Here is a 20,310-nt window from a genome sequence, read left to right as displayed (position 1 = left end):
TAATAAATGAAGCAGATGGTAAGGCTAAGAAGGAGGGAATTGAATATCAGAAAATTCTTGTGTTATAGGTAATTGGTTGGGGGTTTACTTCCTTCCTGTCATGCTTCATTCATATTTGATTTTGTAAATGACAATGATCACTACCAAGCAACAGGCCTAAGTTACGTTCTGCTACTTGGCTGAAAAGTTCAATGTCTATAAATTACTACAAGGCAAAACAAAAACAAAACAAAACAAACAAAACATCAGACTAGTACAACATTCACAACATACAAATAATGGATTAAAATCTGACAAAAGTAGTTCTTGATTAAAGAATTAAGACAAGGCACATTTCTTTCTCAGAATCTTTGCTGAACCTAGATCCAAACCAACTTCTTTTTCTGATTCATACTGAGGCATGCATGTTGTCTATGTTCTTGAAGCTCTTTTGTGTGTGTGTGTCAAGTGACTTGTCATTACAAATTTTTATTTATTTTCAGCAAATATATCTGACAAAAGTAAAATAAAATAGAACTGAAACATAAACTTTTATTTTTTTTTCTTTAACTTTTATAAGGAATTTTGAATGTAATGTCCTGGAATAGTGTGACTACTCCAGAAAATCCACTGGAAGTTAAAGCCCCATGCTTGGGTCTTGTGATTATTCTTTTTGTTTCTACATTTTTAAATGCAGCCATACAAACTTTATGACACACAACCCACAAGATTTTGATTAAACCATAGGTATAAACAGCTTGTATGTTATGAAGGAACATACAATGTTATTTTCATTGAAAAATTTAGACTTTGAGGTTAATTAAAATGCTGAAATACTTCGGAAAATGTTTTCTAAAACTCTACTTACATATCTGCCTGACTTTTAAAATTAAATTTTCAAGATTGGTAACCTGACACCTGAATTAATTGCAGGAATGTTAAGAGGATTATAAATTTGGTTTGCCAGATTTAGAGTAGGCTTTTTTTGTTGTTATTGTTGTTTTCTTCTCCTTTCTGAATAGGTGTCTGATGATGGTAATACATTATTTTCAAACTTGTGTATGCTTTGAAATGCCATGCCAAATTTGTATGCAATTCAGACTGAGAACCTTATAAATCAGAATTTATTTATTTATTTATTTGTTACCAGTTGCAGGATAATGAATATTCCTTACATTATAACCCTTACCATGAGCAGCTACAGGTCTGATTAAAGCCAGATGGTTCTTGGTTCAGCCTTTCTGTCTTGCTAAGGGCATCATTTGGTGTTAAGTATGTTAGTACTTTGTGATACAGGATAGAACTGTACAATTTAATCTTGGATTCCTATTTGAACAAAACTCCTTTTTTAAGTCTGTTAGCTGGAAGGAGACTACATAACGCCACTCCTCATGATCTCACAGAACATGTAATATTTCCAAGCCTGTGCTTGGTCAGGTCTCACACGTAAGTTAATAATAATTTAAATGGTGTGATTGTTCTTCTCCTGGGAGAGGCTGATTTACCCTGTCAATACAGTGATTTAAGATTGATTAGAATAAATTTTGATTAGGATCCATGAAGATCTGTTTCAAAGATGTTAATTTCTCTTAGCATTGAGAAGTCTAATCTGGGAAAAATAAATAAAGTTATATTTTATTTTATTTTCAGCATCTTTTCTTGTCCTAAAAGTATCTGGCAGTACTGAAAGGCAGTGAAAAGGACACACACACTGATAAAGTGATGAAAAGTATTAGTAACTTAACACATGCAGCTACTGCAGTTGTTATGGTATTTGTTAAAAGTAAAACTCCGCCTATCCTATACTCAGCACTACGTCCAGAGAATAAAGAAATATTATTTTAACATTTACTAACGAATAAAGTTGTTTGCATGTTCCTTTCACTTTTTTTTTCAGTGCCAATACATCTATAGCAGGTTTAATTTTCACAGAGCTCTTTACTTCCCAGAAACCTGTTTCATGTAACATGCAAGCCAAGTTTCCTTTATGATTCAGCCAGTGATTAAAAAAAAAAAGCTTAATGCCCTGTAGAGGACAAGGACAAATCAACACTTTCTCATTGGTATTCTTAATACAGACTTCTTTTATGAAAGAAAAAAAAATTGAATTCCTTCCTTATCATGCATGAAAACTTTAAGAAAATTCTCAATTAATATAAAACTTTGATTTAAAGATAATCAAATAGATGTTTTTCATTAAAATACAACAAAGACACTTCTCAGCCCAATGTGATATAACTATTAAATGTGAAAAATTTAGAACAATTTTTTTTTCCATGCAATTTATTTTTTTATACTTATCAAAGTTGCTAATGGTATGAAAAAAAAAAAAATCAGTTTTCTTTAGTATGTTTAAATTGACACATATATTGAAATCTTTGTGTGCTGAAAAGCCAACAAATGAGAATGGTTGAATGAAGAAAACAAAAAGAAATACTTTTCTGTCAAGTGTTATTTCCTGTGCAGTAAACACTTTTGAGAGAACATCATCAGAATAAATATTTTCCCACATGAGGAATAGATTGAGTAATGATGATGCTGAATCAGAGTTCTCCTGAGTTCAAGGTTCCAAAACAAAAATCCTCCCCCTCTCCTTGACATTTTATGTTTATCACAGATTCTGAATTTTGTTGAATTCTTGACCTATATTTTCAACCCCCAAGCTCATAGCTTTCAGTGAAAGAAACAGCTGCCAACACCACTTACCCTTGAAGATGATCAGTGTTTCAGGTATATTAAAAGTCCTTTTTGTGATGTTTTGCATGAGCTGTTGCAAGCTTTTCACTTAGCACTTCAAAGTCTAATCAGGGGAAAAAAGAGATACTTGGCCTTCCTGCTTTTGAATGTACTTGACTATTAAGCTTTAAATAGTGTTCGTGGTATGCCAAGAGATGTGAATTATGTCTTTTTACTTCATTGAAATAATGCCTTTCAAAATTACGCTTATTTTGCAAAATGAATATAGGCTGTGATCAATGAAGCCAAACTTCAGCATTCTATCACTCCCAGTTTTGAAAGTCCAGCGGTTTCTGCAGGAAAATAAATAAATAAATAAAATAAAAATCTAAATTAAGAACAGAGAGCGGAGCAATAATTACATATTTTTTGGAGTGATTATGAGGCAGATGATCAGTTTAGCATGCAATTGCTAAATTTAACTGCCTCTATGAATGATGCTTTCTCTGTTCATTATAACATTTCAAATCCTTTACTGTTGCTGTCAGAGGGACCTAAGGTATTTGAAATGCCCACGATTTTCCATTTTCTCATCCTATAACATAAGGTTTTGGTGGCTTCTGTTTGTTGTTATTCATTTTTTTTTGTTGTTGCTTGCTTGCTTTGTTGTTGTTGCTTTTGTTTTTGAGCAAAAGAATTATTTTTAGACTGCTAAAAAGGAGTTTGTGAGCTTGTGGTACTTGCAGGGAAAATTTCTGGAATACAGAAATGTTATTTATGGAAATTGATCCAGATGATACAAAATGTTTCTTAACACTGTAATTAGAGCACCTTGAATATTTGTTGCTCAGATTACATTATTGATAACAACACCAGTTAAGAAAAGAAACAAACAAAAAAAAAAAAGGCAAGAAGACAAGAATTAGGAAATTTGTTTATGTGAACTAGCTCTTTCATATTCAGAAAAAGTTGCTTTATTATTATTATTATTATTATTATTTTTATTATTATTATTATTATTATTATTATTTAGAGCAAAACAGAAGATGTGATAACTGGAAGATACAACAGATGACTGTTTTGTAAATTATTCTGAAGTGGATTAGTATCAGTTATTGTACCAGTTCTGGTCCCGCAATCACAGAGATGATCAGACCAGGATCTCTTTCATTCATGTTACCCATATCACTCACCGATTTACCCAATTTTTCAGAAAATAGATGTGATGAAAAATGTCAATAGCCCAAAACTAATAAAAAATCATATTGTGACTTGGTATGTGCCTTATATCTGTCTTCTAGATAAACTAGCCTTCAGATAAAAGTAACATAGATGAAAACATGTTTTTTTTTTATTCCATTTTCTTCTAGGGACTTTGAAGCCAAAAGAGGTAGAACAGAGCAGGTGGTAACTGTATGCTTGTTCTCAACCCACAGCATGCCAAATAGCCTGGAGAAGGAAAGTCTCTGATTCACTAATAGAATGGGAGAGCAGTAAATTATGAACTTCCATAGACAAGGAGGGAGGACTGTAATTCAAAAACGGTGTCTGCCTCCAGGGGCTAATCTTAGTGCGGAGTAATCATCACTCTTACTCAGCACTGTTCCAAAAATTATCAGTACCTTTCAACTGTTTACTTAAAATTAATAAGTATAATATTCTTAATTTCTTCTTACGTTTTCGTTCATTTTTAATGTCAATCACTGCTACATGTATAATAAATCGTCAGAACTTATGCTCAATATTCCATGAGCAATATTTCTGTGTATGCATCTCAGGACACACCTCATTAACAAAGCAGGCACTAGAACACGCCCATTAATGCTCCAGACTGCACGTAAAAGCCAGAGTTGGGATCAAGCTTCTGAGTCTCCAAGACTTTCCAGTTCAGTGGCCTGCTTTATATGGAACCTGAAAAAAGTGCTATGATATCATCTCTCGGTCTGCCAACCAAGGGGGGGTTGCTCCTTTCAGCTAGGGAAGAAAAAGAAAAAAATAAAATAAAATAAAAATAATTAAAATAAAGTAGTGAAGGTAACTACTTTCAAAATCACATTCTCTCTCCTCTCATTACTCAAAAGCCTGCATTTTACAATGAAGAAGCCATCTAGGCTAAATCCTGTATCTGATGCTTTTACTGCAAATGCATGAAAAGTAGCATTCAGTAATGGGAAATAAATAAGTAAATACATATTCAGACAAACCAAAACCAACAACCTGATCAGACCTGAAATTAAAAGTCCGGTTAAAATTTCCTGTAAATTCAAGAACAGAGATCTCATGCATCTCTTCAATGACCTTCTCTCAGAAAAGCAAATGATATGTTGGGAAATGAAATCTTATGATGTCTGTCTATTCTTGTCCAAAAAGATATAAAATCAACCAACCAACCAACCAAACAAACAATTCATCCTTTTCATCCTTTTAAAAGGTTGCCACTCTGTTGGCTTTTTAAATTTTTTTAATCTACTGATCGTGTAAACCAAGAAATGGTATGTTGTTGGAGGAATACCAACCTTACAACCAATAAATTATTTCAGGCCTCTAATGTAACCTCTTCAAAGACCAGCAAACTATACCAAAAATGATGCCTGAAGATGAATGAAAAATTGAATGACAGAATAGGAAACAGGCGTTTCACAGGAATTATTGGGCAACAGGTTACAAAATTTATGATTTTAAAAAAGTCATAGATGGAAAAAATGAAGTCCCAGAATTTCTAGACTTGAGAAAAACTTCGTTTTTCCACTAAAAAAAAACATCCTATAACAAATTATTTTTTCCTCTAGGAGTCTTCTTTATTTTTTTCCTCTCAGAATACATATATTAGAAGCTCTACTTACATTAGTTTTAGGATTTTTTTTTTTCAACTTTTTCATTTCCAGAACTGCAGCTGAATGTTTTCCGCAAATGTTTTCCCAGTATTTCCATTAAATCTTCCTTCTTCCTCATATGCAGATCACTCTGGAACTGAGTATTACATAGATAAGTACTTTGTGGTCTACTGTAAAATTGGGAAATATTGTGCAAAAGCAAAAAATAATCTACGAAAACAATTTTCACACAGGTCATTTTGATGTTATTAGCCATAATGAAGAAAAGTTAAATGGTAACAGATGGTGACAAAGCAGAACTAGTCTCTACGATCAGTATAGTGATAGCAAGTCAGTAAAAGTCAGTAGTTTCTGTTACCGGTGAAGTCAATAGCCAGAAGCATCCACATCCACTATTTGTATATATTCAAGAGAGGATAAAATCCAACCATTATCATGACAACAGAGCAATGGTTTGGAGAGCTCATCGCTAGTTAGAATGTGAAGCAGGGTGATAAGTAGTGATTAACGACCATAAGCAAAACACATTTTTAATTTTAGTCCAACTTTTAATCAACAGATGTCCATTTCATGAAAACCATCTGCATAACTGGCACTAACGGAAATCCCAAGTGACATCTCCAACAAAGAGGTCAGTGATTTCCATGGACATAGGGGATTGTACCATTATGCTTAATCATAATAACTACTGTACTTTTATACGTAAATATAAAATGTACATGTTAACATGACTAGTCACAATATGTCTAGTTTTGCTCCCAGTACAATACAGATGTTTTTCAGTTTTATGAAACCTATTGATGTCAGTGCAGCTCCACAAGATAGAACACAGTATTGACGTAAACATGGAATAAATATTGTATTTCATTTTAACAAAGAGAATTAATGCCTTATATGGAATGAAGTCACATGAATTAACACTGAAGTCTTAATATGATAATATAAATCAGATGGAATTAGTCATTTGTTACACTACCATGTTCAGTAAACAAGACAGTGTTGACATTATTTTCCTTCAATATGTGCAGAATGATCAAGCCGTTATTAATCCACTGTAGATTCACCAGCTGATTGGACTTGTCCCTATCCCTACCTTCAGGAACTATCTAGTATGCACTTACCATCAAGATTTCATTCAGCAGATGCTGCACAGGCTTATTTTAAATAAATAATTTCATTCATTTTTTCCTTTCTCATTAATTTTAATATCTGCTTAAAAACACTGTTATCATCACTTGCATACACCAATATCTACTGATCCTCCAGCAATGAAAAAATTGTTTGGTTCTGCAGTTTCAGGTTCCACTTAAGCTGGTAACGTTATCACTATTCTCACTGTAACTTCAATAATAAGATTTGTCATGAATATGTTCATACTTTCCTATTTGGTCTTCTGCAACAGTAAAATAATTACTGTATTTTATGGAGGAGATAAATAATTTTTATTTTATCACCCATCATTCTGATACTAGTGTCAGTGATAGATGCCCAGAGCCTAGAGAAGTGTCACGGGTCAGCAGGAGAGCAGCTGAAGAGCAGCACAGAGGAATACCAGCTGCTCCAGCTAGTCAGTCAGTTTCATCAGGGGCCCAACTCAAACACATGTAGCATGGGGAAAGAACACAAGGAGACAGAGGTGTACACATGCTTGCAGGGCTATGACCTCATTGATATTATGGTGGGATGGCTCCCATGGCTTGAGTGTTGGAATGGAAGGATAAAGGCTCTTCAGGAAGGATAGGCAAGGGGGACGAGGAGGAGGCACGTACCTTCTATGACAGTGAGCTGCTAGAGTTCATATATCTCTGCTTGCAGATGGATGAAGAGCTGAGAGAGAGTTTATGGGTCAGAATTAAAGGAAGGGCAGGGGTAGGTGATGTTAGAGCTGGGGGTCTGTTACAGGTCCCTTCATCAGAAAGACCAAGTGGGTGACGATAGACAGTCCCCTCTATAGACAGATAGAAGCAGCCTCACATTCTCAACCTCTGATCCACATGGGGGACTTTCACCACTTCAATATCTGTTAGAGAGACAGCACAGGAGGGCACAGGCTATCCAGGAGGTTCCTGGAATACACCAATGATAACTTCCCCCAAGTGATAGAGGAGACAACAAGGACAGGTGTTATGCTGGACCTCATTCTCAACAACAAAGAGGGACTGGTAAGGAACATGAAGCCAAAGGGCATCTTTGGATGCAGTGCCCATGAAATGGCAGAGTTTAGGATCCTGGGAGCAGCAAGGAGGGAGCACAGCAACCTCACTACCTTGGATTTTGAGAGAACAGACTTTGGCCTCTTCAGGGATCTGCTTGTTAGAGCACCACAAGACAAAGCCTTGAAGGGAAGAGGGACTCACAATTACTAGGGTAATTGTGGGCATTCTTCTGAATGAAACAGCAGACATGGGTACTTGGGATATGGAAAAGGTTGAAGTACTTGATAATTTTTTTGCCTCAGTTTTCTCTGCTAGGAACTCTAGCCACATAGCTCAGGTTACAGAAAGCAGGGACTGGGAAAATGATGAACTGCCCAGTGTACAAGTGTGAGACAATCTTAAGCAACCTAAATATGAATACATTCATGGAACCTGATGAGATGCACCCAAGGGTCCTGGGGAACTGGCAGATTAAGTTGTGAAGCCATTGTCCACCATATTTGAGAAATCATGGCAGTCTGAAAAAGTTGGCATTTCCTGGAAGAGGGGAAACATAACCCTCATTTCTAAAAAGGGGGAAAAAAAAGAAGGTCTTTGGAAGTACAGGCCAGTCAGTCTATATGCCCAGGAATATGATGGAACAGATCCTCCTGGAAACTCTACTGAGGCACACAGAAAATAAGGAAAATTTGTCTCTACAATAGAAAGATATGGATTTGAGAGATGCACCACTCAGTGTGTAAGCAATTGGTTGCAAGGTTGCAATCGAAGAGTTGCAATGAATGGCTGAATGCCCAAGAGGAGATCGGTTACAAACGGCATTTCTCAGGAGCTAGTATTTGGACCAGTGCTGTTTAACATCTTTGTTGGTGACACAGACATTGGGAGCACACTCTCAGAAGGTTTGGTAAGGTGGGCTGGTGCAGCCCTTACGAAGTTCAACAAAAACAAGTGCAAGGTCTTGCACCTGAGTCAGGGGAATCCTAAGTATAAATACAGGCTCAGTGAAGAATGGATTGAGAGTAGTTCTGCAGAGAAGGACCTGGGGAGATTGGTTGATGAGAAGCTCAGCATGAGCCAACAGTGTGCACACTTGGAGCCAGAAAGCCAATCATATCCTGGGCTCCATCAAAAGAAGCATGGCCAGGAGGTCAACGGAGATAATTCTCCCTCTCTACTCTGCTCTCTGAGACCCCATCTTGAGTACTGCATTCAGTTCTGGGAGCCTGTATAATAAAGACATGGATGTGTAAGAACAAGTCCAGGTGAAGGCCATGAGGATAATTAGGGGCTGGAGCACCTCTCCTGTGAAGGCAGTCTGAGGGAGCTGGGGTTGTTCAGCCTGGAGAAGAGGAGACCTTATAGTGTCCTTCCAGTAGGCCCAAAAGGGCCTACAGGAAATCTGGGGAAAGACTCTTTGTCAGAGAGTGTAGTGACATGAAGGGGTAACAGTTTTTAGAAAGAAATTCTTCACTCTGAGGATGGTGAGGCACTGGTACAGGTTGCCCAGGGAAACTGTGGATGTTCCCTCCTTGGAAGTGTTCAAAGCTGGGCTGGGTGTAGCTTTGATCAACCTGATCTAGTGGAATGTGTCCCTACCCATGGCAAGGGTGTTGTAATTAGAAGATCCTTTCCAACACAAATCATTCTGTGATTTGATGATACTATGATCCTGTGAAAACAGCTGAAACTATTTCACATGGGTATTATTGCAATCACTCAGTTTTTATTTCATTCTACATTGTTTCTACTTTCTCATAATCTTCCAAATTTAGCAAAAGTTGTTCAAAAGAATTTCAGGTCTGAGGTAGTTTAATGACAGACTTATTAGTTGAACATGAAGCAGTAGTTTGTTTGTGAGTCTGAAGGAATTGTCAGGATTCATTAATAAAGAGGAGAGGATCATTCGTAGCAGATTGAACACTCCCTGGCAAGAATGGAATATGGTTACTTGTTTGTTTCTTGTTGTTTTATTTTTCAACAAAGGAGAGAATGAAAGCCATGTGTTCTTATTCAAAACTGGATTTCACCTTGGTCAGTCTTTCCTTATTGGCAGACTAATCTAATTTACATTAACAAAATATTTTATTTTAATGAAATTATGAATGAATCTTAAATAATCCACATCTGTAAAATATAATCATGAACAGAAAAAGCAAGAAATACCATCTAATGATTTTCCACAACTAGTAATAATCTCTTACTGTTAAATACATATTGGAATGGACCAAAACTAGCCAGAAACATGCAAGGCTTGTTTTCTAAACTTCATACCACAAAAACCAACTTGTAGTTGCTGTACCCTAACTGCACAAAAGATTAAATTAACTTAGAACACAAAGTTCACATTTACTTGATATTGTGCAAATCTAGTAAATTATTAGGCTATAAGGTGTTGTACAGTGGAATATATATATTTTGGTGCTGCTGCTTCATATGGTGTTAATACCTTCAGCTCTCACTAGGACATCTGCATCTTCATCCAGGAGGTCAGTGAGGGCAGAGTTTTAGAATATTGTGACTGCCTTACATATACATAAAAAAGAGGTCATGGCTCTCGTAGTTGTATCCCTAAACTGACAAATAAAACAGAAATTTATGATCACTGAAGAGATGACCAAATCTATCTTCTCTGCACGCAGGATGGTTATCTGAAATCATTTACCTCATTTGGACTGCCACTGTGGACACTCAGGACTATGACACTGACTTTATTAACCAATTCCTACTTCCAAGTAGCATAAAATTATTACCACTGTTATGCAGCCTGCTCCAGTTCCAGAGCAAGAAGTACACTTGGGGAAAAAATAAAAATTAAAAAATAAATAAAAATAAATAAAAAGCTTTTTTCAGTAGCATCCTTATCCTGCATTGGATTTACATGGCAAAATTTTTGTAGTAGGTAGGCTTCAGGGGTGGTCTCTGTGAGCAGAGCCCAGTAGCTGCCCCATCAGATCAGAGACAGTTCCCAAAAGGGATCTGCTGCTGGCCAGAGCCAAGTCAGTGAGGGATGTTTCTTGGTTCTCTGGGAGAGCAGAGTTAAGGAAGGGAAAAAACTGCTGGGCAACAGCAGCTGGGAGAGAGGGGTGAGATCCAGCCCTGCAGCCCCCAAGAGCAGTGCAGCAGGAGGGCAGGAGGTACTCCAGGCACACAACATAAGTTCCACTGCGGCCTATACAGAGGCCCCTGGTGGAGCAGGCTGTCCCCCAACAGCCCATGGAGTACCACAGCAGAGCAGATCTTCACGCTGCAGCCCATGGAGAAGCCCCCGGTGGAGCAGGTGGATGTGGCCTGGAGGAGGTTACGGCCTGTGGAGAGCCCCCACAGGAGCAAGCCCCAGGCTGGAGCTGCAGGTTGTGGACAGTAGCCTATGCAGGAGCAGGCAACCTGGGGAGAACTGCCATCCATGGGGGACCCGTTGTGGTGCAATTTGCTCCTGAAGGAAGGACCCTGTAGTACAGACCCAGAGTTGAATAGTTCTTGAAGAGCTGCTGCCTGTGGAGAGGAGCCCACACAGGAGAAGGTGATCTGGCAGGACCTGCCACCTGTGGGGGACACATGTTGGAGCAGTTTGCTCTGTAGGATGACCCCATGACATAGACCCATATTTGGAGCAGTTATTGAAGATCTGTTGTCTGTGGAAAGTCCATGTATGATCAGTTCAGGAAGGACAGCAGCCCATGAGAGGGACTCCAAGCAGGGGCAGAGAGTGATAGTGAAGGAGCATCAGAGACAAAGTTTCCTGGGCTGACCACAAACCCTATTCCCCATTCCTCTGAGCTGTTCAGGGGAGGAAGTAGAAGAGGTTTGAATGGGGGAGAAGGCATTTTTAAATTGCTTTTAGTTCCTCTCTATTCTACTCTGCTAGTAATAGGCAATACATTATATTTTTCTCCTTATTATTATTATTATATTTTATTATATTATTATTATTATATTTTTCTCCTTTGCCCATGATGATAATCGGTGCATGATCTCCCCATCCTTATCTCAACCCTTGAAACCTTTACAGCATATTTTCTCCCCCTTTCCCTTTGAGAAAAGGAAATGAGAGTGTGCTTGTAGTGGAATTCAGCTGTGTAGCAATGTGAAACCACCACACATCCTCACCAGCCTGAATATTTTGAAAGTTTGTACAGATGCTGATACTTGGCTGAAGCCACATTTTCAGTAATTCAAACTATAATTATCATCCAAATATTAACCTCAAAACAATTTTAAATATTAACTCATTGTCAAGGTACTCTTTTTCCATGCATTATTTAGTATCAGGTAGCTTTTTATTTCTACCCTTTAACAACTTAATTCAGCTACTGAAAGTAATAAAAGTATTAGATTTTATTATCACACTCATTAGACAAAAATATATTAGAATTAATTTTTATATATATTAGAATTATTTTATTTTATTTTATTTTATTTTTAATTTAACAATTTAATGGAACTGAGAGCTTGTTACGTTCATAGTTGCTGAGAAAAACCTGACACACCAAGAAAATATAACCGTGGAAGAACATGGCAGATAAGAAGTCAAATCTATTTTCTGTTCACCATTGAAACAAAACAAATATGTTTCTCTCTTAGTTACTAGGAGGTACCAGTGGATATAAATTGATAAGGCGTATGTGTGTATAGGATGCTTTGGTGAGTTTACTTTATTAAAAAGCTAAATGCCCACTCAGCTGCTCAATCACTCTTCTCAGTAGGACAGAGCGAAAAAACAATGTGAGAAGTTCTGTGGGTCAAATTCAAGACAAGAAGAAAACTAACCAATTTTGTCTTGGACAAAACAGAATAAAATTGGGAAAAATTAGGTTAATTTTGTTTTCAAATAAAATTGATTTGTTTTGCTGGAAACAAAAACACAGACATTAAAACAATGCTTTGCCTCCCATCCTTTCCCAGGCTTTACTCCATCACTCACAACCTCTTTACCAAAGTTTATTGATGCAAATGGGGTATAGATAATGAAGGATTATGGACAGTATATAACAGGGTTTCTAAGCGCTACCCCTTCCTTTTCATACCTTCCCTGTGCTCCTGCAAGGGCTCTTCACAGGTTGCAGTTCCTTCAGGAAATATCCAGGTACTCCATCATGGGAGTTCTCCACAATCGGCTGCATGGATATCTGTTCCACCATGGAGCACCTCCATACCTGCAGGCTCCCAGTACCAACAATTTGACACCTAAACCCACTACACATTCACTCACTTGCATTTTCTGTTGTGTAGCATTTCAGTGTGTGTTGTAGTTCTATTTAAACCCTGTTCTAAAACTTTGTTCAATGGTAGATGTAAGTGGGGTTTCTACAAAATATGCAGTGCATTTTTGATATACAGAAAACAAATCTAAATTCTAAACTGATACAGGAAGTTTTCAAGATCCACCTCATGGAGTAACACCTTAATCTCACTGCTGTCACTTCCAGTTGTGCCATGGGAGTGAGCAGGCAGTGAAACAGCAAAGGATTTCAAATAAGGGATGCAGATGCAGCACTTGGGGGACACATACTGAAACAGCACTGAAAGACATAACAAAGTCAAAATTTAATCATTAATCAATACTACATTTTCTGTGGTATGTTTCAAAACTCTTGTTCCAGCTTCTCAACACCATTTTTTGCCTCTGCTGTCCTTTTATTTTGGAAAATACTACAGACTATAAATGATATATTTCTTGTAATATGATTGATTGTAAGAGGTAGCTCTAGATCATCTGCAGCCACCTATAACATTGGGAAAATGCAACTGTATGCCCTTTTCCATCTCAATAACTCTTTTCCATCAGCAGGTGGTTTATATAAATAGCATGTTAATGAGGCATCAGATTAAAGGATTTATTCTATAGATGAAGTTCATTGTGAAAGCATGATTCTCTTACGAGAAGGTGTTTAGTTTCTAAGCCACATTCTAAGCACTACTGCGCAGATGGATCAATAGGAGATGTGACAGGGAGGCAGAGAGGGAGAATAATCCAAGAAACATTCTTAAAAATTCTTTTATAGCATATGTAGCATATGTCAAAAATATGAGAGGACTAAGGTCTTTCTCAGGAAAGAAAGGACTAAGGTCTAAGGTCTTTCTCAGCACTCTTCATCAGCCTGGGATAGTACATCTATCACAAAACCAGAGGAACATAATTAGATGTTTTATTACCCATCAAGTATTTTTTTTTTTTTTCTAACTCCTTTCTGCCAGTGTGTACATCAAAATTTATGGATGAATAGTGTCTTTCTGTGCACTGTGATTCATGTACATAATTTTTATTCAATAAGATCAGACAGAAATCAAGAACGTAACACTCAAAGTTTGTGCTAATTCATCCTTCTAAAACCATTATTGGAGATCAAAGGAGAACAGGAAATTGATGGCATATTTGTCAGGCCATCTGAAAGTCTGATCTAAGAAAGTGATTATCAAAGTGTCAAGATGAATTATTTCTTACATTTTTAAGAAGCATTTTATATTTTTCATTTTAATAAGAAGCTTTAAGATTCCTTATTGTTTCAGTAATATGATTGTTTTTCATTGACATGTTTTATCTTTCTGCTGATAGTTGACTAGTGTCAAGAAGAGATTATTTTGACTAGATTAAGACACAAAGTAAAATACTGAAAATGAGTCTTCAAGCCTCTGGCATTATAGCAAGAAGAATCACTTCTCTAAATCACTGACTGCCTATAAGTAGGTTATTCTAGCTCCTTCACAGATACTCATACATATGGCATTAACTTTGCCATCCAAATCTAAATTCAAGATGATTATGTTAAGTATGATTAATTTTTAATGCAACAACAAAGCAGAAACTGTGGGAGAGTAAGGAAAAAATAAATAAATAAAAAATAGATTATATAGCTTGACCAAATACTTTGGATAATATGCTATTCTTTCAAAGAAAAATAGAATCCTAAAATGTGCTAAAGAAGAATTTGTCATACCACTTTTAGAATATTTTTTTTTTTTAATGGAAAGTGTATAGAAAAGGCAGAAAGCACTTTAGGTATTAAGGGATATTAATTTAAGGGGTATATTAAAACTGAGGTCTGTTTGACTGTTAGTTGGTGACATTTATCTCCTTCCTGTTTCTCCTTCTTATAGAAAGGAAGTAACAAATTTACCTACAAAAACAAAATATATCTTTCCTACCTACCTTTCTAAATGATCCTATCACCATCATACCTGAGGACATTCTTTTTATTGTTATTTTTTTAACATGTCCGTGTTAAGATGCAGAGACATAATAGTTTGGCCTGGTATGACCAGACAATTTTCACAGACAGACATAAATCAAATCCATATCTTGGACAATCAGGGCAACTTCCTGAGCATATAGCCTCTTCCTCATAACTGAAATAATAGCAAGAAATTTTATCCAGCTTCTGATTCAGACTTAAAGAAAAGCATATTCTAATGCTAAAGAAGACCTAAAGAAATCCATATTCTTAGGGATGAGAAAATAAAACTAGTTTTCCCTTCAAACCATTGCTTGTGAAGAAAACTGTTCTCCTTTTTCAGTGTGGGTTTCACCATGTATCGTTTTCTCCAGCATAAAGTAATGCAATGGACTCTGCATTTACCACTATGGCGTATATATACTACTGTTCAAAACCTTGAATTTCTTTATTAGAATAAAGAAATAAAGCTCAAGAAAAAAAAAAAAAATTATATATATATATATATATATCTCCATGTTTTCATAAAAGTTTATTTGATCAAAAAGACAGAAATCTGTCCAAAACTTAGAGGAAAATCAAAAACAGCAAGAGCAACAAAACACACAGAATAAACAAACAACAAACAAATATATAAATAAATATATTCTTAAAAATACACAAAAGCAAACAAACAATTCTTTCTCTGTACTTTCTGCATCTTTTACATTTTCTTATCTTGACTTTTCCAAACTTGCCAAATAATTGTGTTTTCTCCCTTTGGAAGAAGTTAAAGTAGAAAACATGGAAATATCAGGCTGAATTACAGAGTGACAGAAGCTGTAGTAGCTGAAATGTTATCATGATACAGAATACTTGGTGAGACATGGAGCAGACTTGCCCTTGCTCTAAATCCAATCCCACCTTTTATGTATGAGGAAAAAGCAACTGAAAATAAGGGAATGTACTTCCTCATGCCATAATCAGAATAAAAAGACGGTGTGGAGCTACAATACATTTGCCAGTTTGTTGGTGCTCCTGCCATTGCCGTTTGCTTTGCTTTCCTCAACAGCACTTTGGGCTCCAATGCACATGTGCAAAGCTGATACAGGAGAACAGTGGCTTGGCTAGAAGGTGCATCCTCTGCCTCACACTGTCATTGCCTTGTAGCCTCACAGAAACCTTGAGCAGGCTGTGTGGTAGAAAGCACTGACTTGATTGAATCACTTTATGTGGTATAAGATGAATTTATGATCATATTGCACAGAGTGTACACAAAAGACTGGATCTGGAGAGAGTGAGTACGAATATGCACAAGTTCCTCAGAACAGTCATATTTGTGCCTTTCTTGTGGTGAAGCACAGCTAGACTGAATTAATTCACAATATAAGTATTATTTAGAAAACAAGTGCCTCAGAAATGGTTTGGTTCTTCCTTATGTCATGCACTTGGTACCTCGTCAAAGCAATAACTGTAAAACTACAAGTGTTCTAGCTGTCTTTTCAAAATATTGCAGTGTTGGCTGCCCATATAATTGTCAATTTAAGCCTATATTGATTTAGAATTGGTAACATGAAAGCAAGACAGAATGTAAATTTCCTCTATAAAGGAATGATTGATCTTGTTTGTGTATTACCCAGATAAATTTTAGAAGGTTTGATTAGCTTGATATAATCTTGTGAGTTTAATTTGCATAATGATGCTTCTTATGATGCTTCAGCATCCTTCCTTTTATGACTTTTTTTGCTTCTGTACATAACACCTAATTCATTATTTTTATCCTTTCTATAGGTCTATCCTTTTTGGTAGTGCTGAAACCTTTATATTGTTAGTTTTTTTCAAACCTGTACCCACTCTTTGAATCAGTGCATTTTATACTACCCATTATACATCTGCCTATGTAGAAAATCATCAGGCACACAGTTATTTATGGCTGTTCAGAAATATAGGCTCAATGCCTTAAAATAAAAAGTATTTTATCAGTATAAACTTTGAAGAAAGTCCAGCTCTTACCAAGAATATTTTCTCTCATTTCAGTATGTGAATGAGACTACCATGCATTAGATCTGAACTTAAGTTATGTTAAGTAAGCAGTAAATTTATGTTAAAAATGAGCATTATTAGGGTGGTCAGGTCTCTTCTTTATGCCGTGAACAACTACAAAATAATTAAATATCAGTACATAAAGGTGATCTATTTTAAAATCTTCTTTGGCAATTTTTGAAGTATATGCTGTGATCATTTACACTTTCAGATATATTCAGACACCTGAGATTCCACTAAAAAAAATAAATAAATAATACAAGGAAGTTCTAAGTGAAAAGAATTTTCCACGGGTCCCTTAGCCCAGATAAAATGGCATTTCCAGACTGATTTTTCAGTCATTCAGGACCATTTCAGTGTAATGAACACACTTCTAATGCCTGTGATGCACAGATGAGTTTCCATCATCATATCGAACAGCCTCTTTTTTGTACTAATTCTTAGGTGTGAACATGAATGAAATTTAAATAAAAGGAAAAGTCAACTGCTGGAAATTGACGAGATCAACAAAACAAGGGAGAAAGAAGAACAGATCTAGCATGTTGAAGAAACATAAAGAATAATAAAGAATAATAATAATAATAATAATAATAATAATAATAATAATAATAATAATAATAATAATAATAATAATAATAATAATAATAAGTAAAAAATCTTAAGTTACTTTGTGAAGGGACTTTGTACCTTCTGATCATTCAAGAACTCTTAATCTGTTTGGTCCCTACAGGAAATTTGTTCTTCGGATTGTTTTCCTATAAATACAGGATTCAAACTCTTTTGCCTATTTCTTGGAAGCAAGGTCTGTATCCATCTGACTTTATATTTTTAATCTCTTAACACTGCTTTTGTAACCTATTTGTAACTCTGCTACTTATTTTCCAGTGAAAGGTGGTGTGCAATAAGAAATGGTAAGCATACAGGACTCAAACCTGACCAGAAACAGTGTACCGCTGGTATACCAATTACTCAGTTGATTAACACTTGAGTACTTTTTCCTTCTAAATAGTGCTCCATACCTGTCCTTTCATTACAATAAAAGATACACTATATCTATCTATCTATCTATCTATAAATTGCAGATAGAGAAGGATGGGTAGGCAGACTTTTATCTTAAATCTATTTATTAATTAATCTATTGATTATCTCTAAAATGAACAAGAAATAACCCATGAATGGCTTTCAATGTTGTCCCCTATTGATTCCTGCAAAAATAGTTCAGATTTCTTATACTTACTAAGATTAAAAATTAAAGAAGAGTTTTGGGTTGAATTGGTCAATTCATGTTTTTATTTATTTTCTTTGTTTCATTTTTGACCTTTTTCTCTTCAAACTATTCTTTCTATCCTATCAATGACTTATTGTGCCTCAAGAGAATTGAATTTTGTTTCAATTTGAACTTTTTGACATAGAAAAATGTTAGAACATGAAAGTTATGGGAAAAAAAAAAAAAAACAAAAACAAACAAACAAAAAAACAAAAAAACTACCTTAAAAATTGCATTCCAAAACACAGTATCAGAATTTGTTGATGGAAAAATAAAGTAATAGAAAGCTCTTAAAAAGTTGCTATATCATGTCGTTATTATTATTATTATTATTATTATTATTATTATTATTATTATTATTATTATTATTATTATTATTATTATTATGTATTATATCTGTTGGAGGGGCAGCACAGGCAATCCAGGCAATCCAGGAGGTTCTTGGAATACACCAATGATAACTTCCCCCAAGTGATAGAGGAGACAACAAGGACAGGTGTTATGCTGGACCTCATTCTCAACAACAAAGAGGGACTGGTAAGGAACATGAAGCCAAAGGGCATCTTTGGATGCAGTGCCCATGAAATGGCAGAGTTTAGGATCCTGGGAGCAGCAAGGAGGGAGCACAGCAACCTCACTACCTTGGATTTTGAGAGAACAGACTTTGGCCTCTTCAGGGATCTGCTTGTTAGAGCACCACAAGACAAAGCCCTGAAGGGAAGAGGGACCCAAGAAAGCTAGTTAATATTCAAGATTCACCTACTCTAAGTGATGCATGGCAATAAAGAGGAAGTCAGGCAAAATCACAAGAAGGTCTGCATGGATGAACAAGGAACTCCTGGCCAAACTCTTACGAACAAGCCAAGCCAAACCAAACCAAACCAAACAAACCAGACCAGACCAAATCAGACCAAACCAAAACAAATATACAGATCCTTCAGAGGAAAGCAAGGACAGAGAGCCTGGGAGGAATACAGAGACATTGTTAAAACATCTAGGGTTCAGGTTAGGAAAATTAAAGCCCTATTAAATTTAGCCAGAGAAGTCAAGGGCAACAAGAAGGGCTTCTAGAACATGAGTGGGAACATGAAGAATAGGGAAAAAGCAGTTCCTTTGCTGAAATGACAGACCTGGGTACTAAAACATGGAGAAGTCTGAGACATTCAGCAACTTTTTAATATTGGTCTTCACCAGCTTAAGTCACAAAAACTGAAGACAGTCACAAGGAGAATGAAGTACCACCGACTACAGGAGAAGATCAGATTCATGACCTTCAAAGACACTTGAATGAACACAAGTCACAAAATCACACAGAATCACAGAATTTCTAGGTTGGAAGAGACATCAAGATCATCGAGTACAGCCTCTGACCTAACGCTAACAGTCACCACTAAACCATATCCCTAAGCTCTACATCTAAACGTCTTTTAAAGACTTCCAGGGATGGTGACTCCACCACTTCCCTGGGCAGCCTGTTCCAGTGTCTAACCACCCTTTCGGTAAAGAAGTTCTTCCTAACATCTAACCTAAAACTCCCCTGGTGCAACTTAAGCCCATTCCCCCTCGTCCTGTCACCAGGCATGTGGGAGAACAGGCCATCCCCCACCTCGCTACAGCCTCCTTTAAGGTATCTGTAAAGAGCAATATGGTCGCCCCTGAGCCTCCTTTTCTCCAGGCTGAACAAGCCCAGCTCCTTCAGCCGCTCCTCGTAGGACTTGTTCTCCAGACCCCTCACCAGCTTCGTTGCCCTTCTCTGGACCCGCTCAAGCACCTCGATGTCCTTCTTGTAGCGAGGGGCCCAAAACTGAACACAGTACTCGAGGTGCGGCCTCACCAGAGCCGAGTACAGGGGGACGATCACCTCTCTAGCCCTGCTGGTCACACTGTTTCTGACACAAGCCAGGATGCCGTTGGCCTTCTTGGCCACCTGAGCACACTGCTGGCTCATATTCAGCCGACTGTCCACCATCACTCCCAGGTCCTTCTCTGCCTGGCAGCTCTCCAACCACTCATCTCCCAGCCTGTAGCTCTGCTTGGGGTTATTGCGCCCCAGGTGCAGGACCCGGCACTTGGCCTTGTTGAACTTCATGCAGTTGACCTCAGCCCATCGGTGCAGCCTATCCAGATCCTCCTGCAGAGCTTTCCTACCCTTGAGCAGATCGACACACGCACCTAGCTTGGTGTCATCTGCAAACTTACTGAGG

At 36.8% G+C, this 20,310-nt stretch overlaps 1 long non-coding RNA gene across 1 annotated transcript in view; it reads left to right on the top strand.

Annotated features, from left to right (window-relative positions):
• Positions 1 to 18,412, top strand: part of LOC110352787 (uncharacterized) — a 42,234-nt gene extending 23,822 nt beyond the window's left edge. The window contains exons 3-4 of the long non-coding RNA XR_002402357.4: positions 6,049 to 6,120; positions 17,570 to 18,412. This is a non-coding gene — a long non-coding RNA (uncharacterized lncRNA). The remainder of the gene's footprint in view (positions 1 to 6,048; positions 6,121 to 17,569) is intronic.
• Positions 18,413 to 20,310: the final 1,898 nt, after the last annotated feature.

This window comes from Anas platyrhynchos, chromosome Z (assembly GCF_047663525.1).
Source record: "Anas platyrhynchos isolate ZD024472 breed Pekin duck chromosome Z, IASCAAS_PekinDuck_T2T, whole genome shotgun sequence".
NCBI lineage: Eukaryota > Metazoa > Chordata > Aves > Anseriformes > Anatidae > Anas > Anas platyrhynchos.
The sequence above is the reverse complement of the archived record's forward strand: the minus strand, read 5'-3'. Positions and strand labels throughout refer to the sequence as shown.